Source organism: Trachemys scripta, chromosome 6 (genome assembly GCF_013100865.1).
Source record: "Trachemys scripta elegans isolate TJP31775 chromosome 6, CAS_Tse_1.0, whole genome shotgun sequence".
NCBI classification, from domain to species: Eukaryota; Metazoa; Chordata; order Testudines; family Emydidae; genus Trachemys; species Trachemys scripta.
The window spans coordinates 12538591-12551283 of NC_048303.1; the positions used below are offsets into that span (position 1 = coordinate 12538591).

Here is a 12693-nt window from a genome sequence, read left to right on the forward strand (position 1 = left end):
CTTGAGAAGCTGTCCTGGCGTTTTTGTGAGCACATTAGGAAGCACTTATGAACCTGACTTAACTGTCCTGTCATGTCATAATTCAGAAACGCTCTCTCCGCTCCTACCTCTCTTACACATGCACAAACACACACACACCCCACTGTCCCTCACACATGCCCCACTGTCTCCTAACCCTTTGAAATATCTGAACACGGCTCTGTTGCATCTGGCAACAGCCTGACTTTTCACACTACGCTGCAAACTTGTCTTATACGGCTTTCTAGAGCTTCAAATACTGGCTCCAGGCACAAAACCTACATTGACGAGATGGGGTTTTTTTTCAAAATGCAGGGCATGGGGCTGCTGTGCTGTCAGTGTTATCTTTCCGAATGCTGCACCAGAGTGGGTTGTGGCTACGTTAAGTGACCATAAAATAAAGGTAATATTTCAAGGGAAACAGAGAGGGAAATTCTTGTGCATTTGCATTTATCGGTGTCATTAATACATCTGCACCATTCCTTAGAAATATCAACTATCAAAATCATATCTGATCTTTGTAACAGTATTTTCACCCAAATTGTTTTATGAATAATTGTCCCCTAGGCTGAAAAGCAGCCACCTCCAGGGTGGAACACGGCAGCTATTTATTAGACACACAATATTTTACGGCAGGAGGTGAAGAAGAATCCAGCTGAAACTCCTGGAGGGATTTTAGGTAAATTGACCATGACCCAAAGAGGAGACCAAGTTAGCAGCCTTTTACTTCTGTGAAATGTTCTTTCTAGGAACACAAGTGGTCATGACCCCTGTTTTACAGCTCATCTGAAAGATAACTACTGTGATACTGTAATTTAAGTAGATGGGTGCAGGGAGTGGAGGTAGACAGTGTAATTTACAGGATGGAGTAATCCTAAATGGAGGCAGTTTAAGTGACACCGTGGAGTAATTCATTCTACTTTTACCTCTGGAGACCTGTATTCCAGTCTCATTTGCCAGTCTCATCCTTATCCAGAGGTTACCTTTCCACTCTATTCAATTTCTAGTAACAGAACTGATTATAGATCCCAGTTTGCTTCCATCCTACACAAATCTAATGTGTTTTCCCCCCACTGTCTGTCCCATCATTTCAAGGTCTCCACTCTGTTATTTTTGACATGGGCCTTCATTTTAAGGGAATCTGTCACTGTTTTTCAAAGCCAGCTTCCCAGTGTGCTGGCTGAGAGTTGCCAGGGCAGAGCCCCGGCACCTCTGGGCCTGGCAGTTCATAGCTCCGGCACCTCTGGGCCTGGCAGTTCATAGTCCCGGCACCTCTGGGCCTGGCGGTTCATAATCCCGGCACTTCTGGGCTTGGCAGTTCAGAGCCCCGGCACCTCTGGGCCTGCTGCGTCAGATATGAAAGTAAAAATAATTGCTGGAGTTTCGGCACCTAATTGCTTGAGTCCCGGCATCTCTTTCGTTACAAATTAAGCACTGCAGCCTCCCACTCACTCTTGGTTGATTTGAAAGCTATTGCCTGCTCCATTGTAGAAACGTGTCTCATCACTACATGTACTGGACATTTGGGCATCATTACCCATCTTGACATGTGAAGGGCCCAGGAAAGGAAACAATAGGGGCATCTTGTAGGTCAGGATTGGCAGAGGCATGTGGGGAAGCTGGCACAGTTCTGCCTGCATTATACCTGGCTCTAAGCAGGGTGGGTTCATCTTGAAATTCCACTAGCACCAAAATCACTTTTCCCCAATAGCTGGAATATGATGAAAATTTGTATTAACCCAGGTCCTGGAAGGTGGGGATAACAGCAATAAAATGGGAGGACGGCTCTCTCGGCAAGGTGGCAAAATCCTGTGGAGGAAAATTTTTAAAAGAACGGGGAAAGAGTTCTCCACTCAATCAGTGAGCCCACTTAGGAGCAGAGTCCCAGCCTTTTCTCAGCAATTAACTACCTGTTTCCAAAGTATCGCCATAGCAATAACTCTCCGTGCATTATCCTTCTTTTCAAACAGTCTGAAGAGTACCTCTCGCTATAATTTGTTATCTGCCTTTGTCACTTATTACAAATGCTAATGTATTGCTGCTGAAATGGGGATTGTAGCAATGCACAAGCTAACCACAATTCCTTTCCACCCCTGGGTGATGTATTCTTTTGGGGATTTGGCTGCAACTGAATTCTGCCCTTCTCCCTCCTCAAGAGGAAAGAATAACAATAGCGAGAGAGTCTGTGATTTGCATGGGGCTTTGGTCTTTTCCCTTCCCCCTCTTTTTCCCCAGATTCCCTCCCCATATAAGAGTCCCTTGGCAGACTGTCCTTATAGATTCAAAGGGGCATTGGAGAAGGTTTTGCATTAGAATAACAGCTTAGTACTATACATGGTATTTGCTGGTCTTCTCATCCAGATTGTGTCTACCCCGTTCTCTTAGGGCTTGTCTACACTTACATTTTATAGCGCTCTAACTTACTGGCTCAGAGGGGTGAAAAATCACCCCCTTGAGCACAGCAAGTCTGAGTGCTTTAAAGCGCTAGTGTAGACAGGCTCCGGCGCTCGGAGCTAATCCCCCCGTGGAGATGGATTACCAGGAGATGGATTACCACATTCGCACTTCAAAGCGCTGCCGCAGGAGCGTTCCCACAGCAGTGCTTTGAAGTTTCCAGTGTAGACATAACCTTACTCATCTGAGAGCCTTTGCTAAGAGAGTGCTCCAGGATCTCTCGCACTGGTAGGTTAATGCCAACACTTTTGTATTTGAAAATCCATTTTTATATTCCCACTCAGGTATTGTGAAATTAGTAATTAACCAGCTGTCTGTGCACTCTTCTCAGAGAACTCAAGGAACATTACTGAATCATGACATATGAGGTGGGTAATTGTCATGATCCCCATTTTACAGCTGAACAAACAGAGGCACAGAGAGGTTACGACCTAAATTTCCTTAAGTGTCCACTAAATTTGGGGCCTCAATTTTAGGATGCCCAAACAGAGACACCTAAATACCTGATTTTTCAGATGTGATGAGTACCCGCAGCTGCCATTGGCTTCAGTCAGTGTATCTCTGAAAATCAGGCCCTTGGTGTCTCAAGGTAGGCACCCAGACAATTGAAGAATTAATGGATGGTTTGAAAATTTGGTCCTAAGTGACTTGCTCAGGATCTCACAGCAAGTCTTTGACAGAGCCAGGAACTATAATCCCGATCTTCTGATTTTAGCCTCCTACCCACCCTCACCCTCCTCATAACCACGTACAATGGAGAAGAGCAAGTAATATTTCTTCACTGAGCAGAGTGTCTTTCTTGTACAGGCAGGACTTGAGAAATCCATGTCCCAGTGGGAAGATTTCTCTGGTGACTGTAGGATCTTAATGGCTGGTCTGTACTGGGAAGTTAAGTCGGCATAGCCACATCACTCAGGGGTGTGAAAAATCCACCCCCTGGAGCGATGTAGTTAAGCTGACCTAACCCCCAGTGTGGGTTCTTCCATCAACCAAGCTAATGCCTCTTGGTGAATTACTTATGCAGCTGGGAGGACCCCTCCTGTCTGTGCAGGCAGCGTCTACACTGAAGCGCTACAGCAGGGCAACTGGAGCACTGCAGCTGTGCCAATGTAGTGTTTCAAATGTAGACAAGCCCTAAGCAAGCTGCTTCTGCAGAATTTACAGCTTTCTTTAAAAAAAAAAATCCTTTGAATTGTGAGTCCAAATGTGACCTCACTATAAACTGACCGAGTGCTGCTTTTCTGGGCCTGCAGACAGCTGATGTTCATAGCTCTCCCAACCCCATGGAGCAACAGAATGAAACTGACAAGGCTGGTCACTGTTTCAGTGCCCTCCTGGTAGCCGCAAAACTGTCCGTGGAATGTTCGCTTTATGCTGCTAACATTGATGCTGCTGAGGAAATCTCTCAGCATGGGCAGAGGCAGGCAGTGGAATTAGTCACAAGGGAAGAGGACTGAAAAACAAAGAGTAGTGCAGAGGTCGAGTAGTAGAGGCAGAGGAGCGGAGAACTTCTCTCTCAGCAGTAAATGTTCTAGGGAGGGCAGAGAGCAGGCCTTTCAGTACTTCCAGGGGGCTTTAGAGTGTGTGGAAGAGAGAGAAAGCTCCTTTCCCTTCCAGCAGCAGGTATCTGAAGGTTCATATTTATTAGACCCCGGCTAACCAGAGGCAGATAGCAAAGATGGAGCCCACAAGCAGGGTCAAGGGAGAGCACCCCGGTCTGAATCCAAGAAATCTCCTCAGTCTTTGCATCTGGTGATGACAAGGGGGCTGAACTTATCACCAGACGGCTGTTCTCCTGGAGCCTTTCATATCTGCCTCTGGTCATAGTTGACTGGAGTATTGTTAAAGCCCTGGCCACAGAATTTCCTGTTTTGTCCAAAAGAAAAAAAACCCAAAAACTTGTAAGGATTTTGTGGCTAAAGAATCACACTGACTGTCAGGAGATCTTGGTTGTAGTCCCAGCTCTGCAGAAGATTTGCTGTGTGACCTTGGGCAAGTCACCTCAGCTCTCTCTCCCTCTGTAAAATAATGCTGATGATACTTGCCAGCTCAGAGAGCGGTTGTGAGGCTTCATTCATTAACGTTCAGAAAGTGCTTAGAGCTCCTTGGCTGGAAGGTGCTGTAGGATCGCAGAGTGCAGTGGTGGTGATAGTGGTGAAAGGTACACATTAAAGGCAGCTGCTTGCTCTTGTGGGTCCTGCCAACGTAGATGAAACATACTCAAACAGGAGGAGAGAGGAAATCGTGTATGACAATGTCAGTGTAATTATAGCTTAGAGGAATCACAGTGCTGAGAGTCCGGTGGAGTGAAATGCAGTAGGAATGCTGAAGCACGGAAAGTGCAGAATTGAGGTTCAGAACAGCACCCAGAGGTTTAGATGGTTATCCTGTGCCAAGTTTTCAATAGCTCTCCTTTGTATGGTAATAATAATAATGTGTTCTTATGTTACACTCTCCACGCATGTTACACTCTCCCAAAGCACTTCACGGAAGTAGTAATATTCCCATTTTACAGATGGAGGAACTGAGCACATACGTGACATGTTCATACAATGAGTCCATAGTAGAGCTGAAAATAAAACTCAGGTCTCCTGCCTCCCATCCCTGTGATCTGTCTACTAGACCAGGGGTTCTCAACCTTTTTCTTTCTGAGCCCCCCCCCCCCCAACATTATATAAAAACTCCACGGCCCACCTGGGCCACAATAACTGGTTTTCTGCCTATAAAAGCCAGGGCCGGCATTAGTGGGGGCAGCAAGGAGGGCAATTGCCTGGGGCCCCATGCCACAGAGCCCCTGTAAAGCTAAGTTGCTCAGGCTTTGGCTTCAGCCCCAAGTGGCAGGGCTCAGGGCCCCAGGCTTCAGCCCCATGCCTTGGGCCCCAGCAAATCTAATGCCAGCCCTGCTTGGAGGACCCCCTGAAACCTGCTTATGGCCCCCCAGGGGGCCCCGGACTCCCGGTTGAGAACCATTGTACTAGACCACAGTTGCCCCATCTGTAAATAAAGCTGGTCTGTTTCTGAGACAGTGACTTATTCTGATTTGGCTTCCCTAATCATTCAGTTGCACTGGCTTTTCTCTCTCTCCCAAACCCCCCACATCCAACCCTGCTTTTCCTTTTCCTCTATAGTGTTAATAATCCCTGGGACAGGAATGGCACAGTGCTCTCCGGAGCCTGGAATTTTAATATGACTCATTACTTGCACTCCTATCCCCCACAAAACTAAGGATAGAAAATCCGTCCGCTGTTGCAAGGGCTAAAGCAACGTCTACAAATAAATCCAGTTCTTGGCTCCCCTCTGGTTGCTGCGTAACTTTAAAAAAAGAAATTCAGATGGAGACACTTGTGCCCTCCTCTTCCTTTCCCCTCCCCCACACCCCCTCTCCATCAGATTACAGCCCCTTGCTGAATACAGCAAGGAGCGCTTGGTTACTCTCATGCACAGCAGAAGGGTAGATTTATTTTTGTAGATCCATATTTACGGTCAAGAGCCTGAAAGTCTCACCTGCAAATCCATGGGCTCTAAGGTGGCAGGGGACTCACAAAAGAGCAGCTGGCTCCCCTTGTTGTTCTCTTCTGCTTTTAAGCAGCATGACAATGTGTGACTTGACAGCCCTGGATTTTTGCAATATGTGAATGCAGAAAGAGCCAGCCGGGTAAGCTATCAATGCAAGTTTTGCTCATCAAGATAAGTGGCACCTCTCTCTTCCTTCTCTGTATGAAATTTGTGGGGTGTGTGAAGAAAACAGATTAATGGCCCCGCTGACTTATGGCCGGTTGATCCAGAGGATAAATACAGCAAAGCCATTGTGTGCTTCAACCATTAGCCAGAGTGACCAGCTTTTCGAGTCCCAGAAGAGTTTGTTCTCCAGGATCCAGGCACGGCTTGGTCTTTCTGCTGAGGCTGCCAGAAAAAGATGCTAATTCGACTGGCACCTGTTCACTGAGACCCAGACTCAGGCCATGAAAGCCACTTAACCAGACCAACAAACAGGCCTCAGAGGGTCACTGCTTTCACTCACTTCCCACCTAGCCTGGATTTGAAGTGCCAGCCTAGAGGTGAACGCTCTGTAGCTATTACCTATCTCTGTTTATTTATGACTTGGGAGGGGGAGATGAGAACTCCCTCTTGGTCTCATTTTCAATATGGGACTGGAAGTAGGCAGTGCTTTAAAGTATGCCACCATCATGGTTTGGCCCTCATCTCCCAGCTTGAGAGCCTGGCTTTTCCTTGATGCTGTCCGGCAGGTGGACCTGGTTTTATGCTTTACCCTTGGAGATTATGAGAATCCTTTGAGGGACTTTATTGCTCCGACATTGGGACACTCTGTCCGTGATCTGCGCTGCTCCTCAGAACTAATAGATGCTCACAAACAGGGGCACTTAGAACCATCCAATCCTCTTAATCACAGGGCACCATGGGATACGTGTGAAGCAGCGGAGTGGAGTGCTAGAGTGTCCTTAGTGTGCTTGACTGAGGAGGGGGGAAGGGCTGCCCTGAGACAGACAGGAAGAATGATCTGGTGGCTAAGGCACTGGGCTGGACTCAGGAGAGCTGGGTTCAATTTCCTCCTCTGTTACAGACTCCCTATGTGGGTTTGGGCAGCTCACTCACTGTTTCTGTCAAATGGAGATGATAATATTTCCTTTTGCGCACCCTTTTTCCTGTCTTTGTCTATTTAGACTGTAAGTTCTCCAGGGCAGGGACTACTTACTACAGTGCCTAATGGGACCCTGATTTTGACTAAGGCCTCTAAGTGCTACTGTTCATAATAGGTTGAGTCCTAGAGCATCTGATGGTGGGGTGGTGTTGGAGGGACACAGAGTGGGGTTTGCCACAGTAAATTTCTGAAGGGTTTTTTTGGAAAGCACTGGGAGGGAGTTGTAATAACTGGAAACTGTATTTAATAGTAGTCGGTAGCGGAGGTGAAAATGACAAAGGGCGGGTGCTCTCCTGACTAGCGTCAGCCAGTTCTCCGCTCTGAGCTGTTTTATACATTGTGGACACTTTCCAAGCAGCCATTTAAGGCTTCAGCCTTTTGTAGCACATTGGCAATAAGATCAAGTATTTAGCACACTCTCTCTCTCTCAAGTTTTTATATAGTGTCTATCACCGTGATATCGAAGCTCAGTTTTGTTTTTTTGACACAGTATTTCTGACTCAGTATTCCCTGCTTCCATGCCAATAACTGAGCAAACAGTGTAGCTGCCAGAGGAAGAGACATGTGTTTAGAGACCAACAAGCTCAAATGTGTGATTTATTTTTTTTCCTTTATAAGTGCCGATGCTTAAATTAACCCTCATTTTGATGCCACTGTAAACTTTTACCCTCCAAATTGGTGCTGATCCAGTAACCCGGCAGGGATTTACTGGGCACTGAGCAAACCTATTTGGGAACCATATTAAAAGATATTGCAAAGTTTCTAGTCGTGAATTATTGGCCTGGATGGAGACTTAAACACCCATAACAGAGGGAAGTGTAGGCTTCCTTGCCACCCCCAGCTCTGCTGACCAGTGCAAAGTAGAAGTGGGGCCGGGACAAAGAATCTTCCTTCCCTGGGCCCATGGAGAGGCCAGCACTGCCAGCTGTTTTAGCCCCTCCCAGTCCTTATCCTTAGAAAGTACAAGGACAGGGATTGGGGCTGAGTCCAAGAGAGTGAGAGCGGCTCCTTGTGATTTTTGTCCCTTTTGAGCACCCTTGGCAGGCCATCCACCGCTAGCCAAGGGTAATTAAGCACATTCTTTGCTTGGAGGTATAATTTGCCCTATCAGAGCTCTTCCTTTCAGTCTGGAACCTCTTGAGATGCCCCTTGCACTTTCCCCATTTGCTGCGTGGTTTTGTAACAATCTTTTCTCGAGGTCGGAGGGAGATCAAACCTGCTACGTGGTATAAATAGGATGTATTTTAATCTGTGGGCGCTGGAGGAAAGCAATCTGGTGAGTGTACTTGGACTATCTGGAGTCCAAGACATCTTCAGATTAGTAATACAGTTCGTTTTTAAAAATATAGTCAAGTTGATGAAAGATAACTTGCTCATTGCCCTGACATCACAACCTGAGCATGCGGAGCAAGCCAATTTGCCTCCCAGAGGTTATTTTTTCTGGGTTAAGAAAGCATTTCTATAGCAAATTAAATTTCTTTGGGGGGGAGGGGTATCTCTTACATGTTGTTTAATTATAACAGTCAGTGTGTATCCCAGCCTCCTGAAGTCTTTGCCTCTTTGTTCCATGTTAGAATGTGTTTTCATGGTGTACACTCACACTGGTAGTTTTGAGCGTCCATTCTTCCAGCAGAGCTAATGATAGTCAATAAGAGTGGCAGCACAGGTTAGTGGTTAGCGCACTGGACTATGAGTTGGGAGAGCGAGTTCTAGTCTCAACTCTGCTACTGACCTGCTGTGTGCCACTGGGCAACTCTCTCTGCTCAGCTTCCCTATCTTGTCTATTTAGATTGTACATTCGTACAGTGCCTAGCGCAATGGAGCTCCATCTCAGTGGAACCCTATGTGCTCCTGTAATGCAATCATTTTGGTTGCTGGGAGTTTTGTGGCCAGTTGAGTTGTTTTTTAAACTCCAAATAGAATAATGTCCTTTTCTCCCAACGTCTGCAGTGTGATGTTTTGTTCATCCTCATAAATGCCATGCTGCTAGTGAATGCTGCTGTCTAAAGGCCAGATTCACATTGGCACTAGACCCTCTGCACCACTTAAGCTCAGCATAGAGACTGCATAAGGGGTTTGACAGGTTGAGCAGCCCTGTATGCCAAGCAGTTATTCTGCCCAGTTGTTTATATAGAACGGGAGCAGAAGGTGAAGATGGGGATGGTCTGGGGATGGGCCAGAAAAGCCAAAGTGAACTGCAGGCGTTCAACACTCTTGAAAGGCCAGGTCAACTATTTGCTGTCTAACTTTAGTCACTCATGCTTGAAAATCTTGTCCCCTACTTAAAATGTATATTTAAAATTTACCGAGGATTTATCCCAGTTTCCTGCACATTGGTGATGTGAGAGCCTTCACTAATACAGCCTGAAACAATCTTCCTGTATCTCAGCACCTCATTGACCTCACCAGCTCATCTCCAGTCTGCACACTGAGCTCTCTCCCCCAGCTGTACTTCTTGGATTTCCATCTCAGCTATTATTTATTATTTCGCAGTAGAAAGCGTTGTGGGGCACTGTGCGCACGGAAGATGCTACATTAAATAAAGTTGTTTGGACACAAAATGTCACATAAATGCTAAGCATGATAAATAGAGCTGAGTGACTAATTTGATACAAATAATAAATCAAACTAATTTAGTGCTTCTGGAATTTGGGGCTGGTTTCTTCATCCAGTGATGGATGTCATTGATACCTATAATCCTCAGGTGACCAAAGCGTTCTGGTGGCTTGCTAAATGCTTGGAAGTGCCTGAGACCTGGTTTCTCTGAACCAGAATGAAGATTCAGTGGTAGGATATCTTCATTTTCATTTGCATGCAGATCTGAAAAGAGATCCCATGATCCTGATCGAGTCAAAGGGATGCAGTTTATAGGTCAGCAACCAAGTCCACCCCAAAACCTTAATTTAATTCATATTAAACCAGCAATTATTCACAGTTTTAACAATCAAAACCTGACTTTGCCAAAATCTGATCTCTAAAATGGATGCTCCTTGCAGTGCCTGAGAGAAGAAATAGGATTTGACAGAATTAGGACAGGGGTTTTTTTGTTACTCAAAAAAAAAAAAAAAAATCTTGTCATGCTAGGAATGTAGATTTTAAAGTTGCATGGATATTTCAAAAAAGCATTGTGTGAAAATGCACGTCTGTCTAAGCTAGAGTGTAGAAATTGGCTCTTTTTTCCTCTTTTCAGTCACTTTTCTAATGTGTTTGTGTATATACTGCTCTCTCTATATTATTAATATATATTGCTTAGTGGTAGAGTGAAGGAGAATGGCTTGTACTGAAAGTTCCAGGACAACGCAGTGGTAAAGACTGAGGTCTCTTATACTTAACCTTACAGATGAGAGACAGGAGAGCCTGTAGCAATGTTCCTCCTTGTCCTATGAGCATACAGAGCCTTACTTACACTCAGTTACACCAGTGTAAATCCATACTATCTCCAGGGGAGTTACTCCAGATTTACACCAGTACAAGCAGAATTGGGTTTACAGTCTCCCCATAAATAAAACAAAAATGTTGCTCTCTTGCTAGTTATCCTTCTCCATCAAGCACTCTTGTATTCTTGCTTTAAACTATGGAAATGCTGAAGAAAGAGCCCTTAACTGGTCCCGGTACCTGGGAGGTCATCACATGATGAATCCCTTAATGTTCCTAAAGTGCTCAGAGGAGGAGACATGCTATTTAAGCACTAAAAAATAGCATTTATTTGCATGCCAACAGCCTACCTGGCCCTGCACAGAGCACACCGGAAGATACAGTCACAGCCACAAGGGGGCCTACCTGCTAAAAACCAAGGGTAGAAGAAGTTGGTGTAAAAAGCACAGTGAGGTTTTTAAGAGAGGTTCAGTAAAGGCTGCTTTACCTCTGTCAGCAGGGATGCCTCAGTTAGAATAACAGAACAGCTGGAAAAGGTAGCCGCACTGACTTCACACATTAGTTCTCATTCGAGCGTTTCAGCGACAGCTGTTTGCAGTGCGGATTGTGGCTTGGAGGCTGGCCGTGCTGTAGGTGAATGGGACTGTTGGCCAATTGTGGTCCGAAAGGGCTCTCTCGCCCTCCTAGGTGGAGGACAGCGTGAGACGCAGATGAGTGATCTTACGGGTGGGAAACAAACGAAACGGCACTGATCCAGTGAGGCCTTTTGAGTCACTTGGATTTGCTCTCGTGGAAGCGCTGGATGCTTTGTGAAACCGATCGCCAGGTCCTGGTGTGGAGTGGCTTGGTGTGCAGTGTTGCCAGACCATGTTTATGGGAAAGCTGGCAGCTGCTTTCCTTCATCATGGGCTCTGCTGGTTGTGTGGGCTTTGTTTGTTTGCTCCTTGGGACAGGGGAGTTTTATTTCTATCCTTGCAACGCCAAGCGCACGGTCAGCACTTATAATAACAATACTGTGGGTACAACCAGGCACAGTACTGGTACGTGCCATGCAGAGGCCCCCAGGCCAGCCTCTGCTACTTTTGATCTTCTCCAGAGCAAGGGGTGCAAATCAGGCCAAGGAGTGTGCAGGTTTTATTGGAAGAGTTCATTAGTGAGTAGGTGAAATTGGAGCCCGAATTAATTTTTTGTTTGTCTGGCTTAGGCTTTAAGTAGGCTACAACTGTAACAGAGTCAGGGGACCTGGTTACTGTTTGGTTTAAAGCTGTAGAATAGGCAGAACTGGACGGGGTCCCTGAAATATGAAATAGGTCTAAGAGAGGTGTGAGTTCTAGGAGGAACCTCATCTAAATGATGCTGACTCTGAATCATAATGATCACACCTTTCAGACCAGGTTTGCGACAAACTTAAACAAGCAGTTGCAGAAACAAAACACTGCAAATCCCAGATAAACAAGGGATAGAAATAGCTATTGACTCAAGTCCCCTGAATCATTTCCCCCCATTGTAGAAGGCAGGAGTAACTTCTAATAAAAGTTTATTTACTTCATCATCATCATCATCATCATGTTCCTATTACACCTCAGGGCAGTGACAAAGCTCCTTCACTCCTGTCTGCTTCTGGCAAGTCTTTCAATGGTTTCCCAGCTGTGCTCCAGGTTTTTCAGCTCGACTTCCACAGCTCTTCGCCATGTTGTTTTCGGGCGGCCTCGTTTTCGCTTGCCTTCAGGTGCCCATCTTATTGCTACGCTGGTGATGGAATCAGTTTCCATCCGAAGCACATGACCGATCCATCTCCAACGCCTCCTGGCAATGACGGTGCTCAGATCCTCTTGGTTGCACTGTGTCAATAGATCTTGGTTTGAGATTGTTCTGAGCGATACAGAGGATTTTTTTGAGGCAGGTTGTATGGAATGAAGACAGTTTGGACATGTCATACTTTCTCATTCCCCAGCATTCTGCACTATCAAGTAGTGTTGAAAGTACCCAGCTCTGATAAATCTTGAGTTTGGTTTTGGTGTTGCATTTTGATGATTTCCAGACTGTATTTAAGCTCCTGAAGGTGTTCCTGGCTTTACTGATTTTTGTTCCGGATGTCCTGGGTGGTTCCACCGTCCTGGCTGATGGTGCTGCCCAAGTACGTGAATGTTTCTACACTGGTGAGAACATAATCCTCTATCCGTACT

At 45.9% G+C, this 12693-nt stretch overlaps 1 protein-coding gene across 2 annotated transcripts in view; it reads left to right on the forward strand.

The window, feature by feature from the left end:
• The window catches only part of CTIF (cap binding complex dependent translation initiation factor), a 99430-nt gene that overhangs the window by 37448 nt on the left and 49289 nt on the right, over window positions 1-12693 (forward strand). The gene's annotated exons all lie outside the window — the stretch shown is intronic.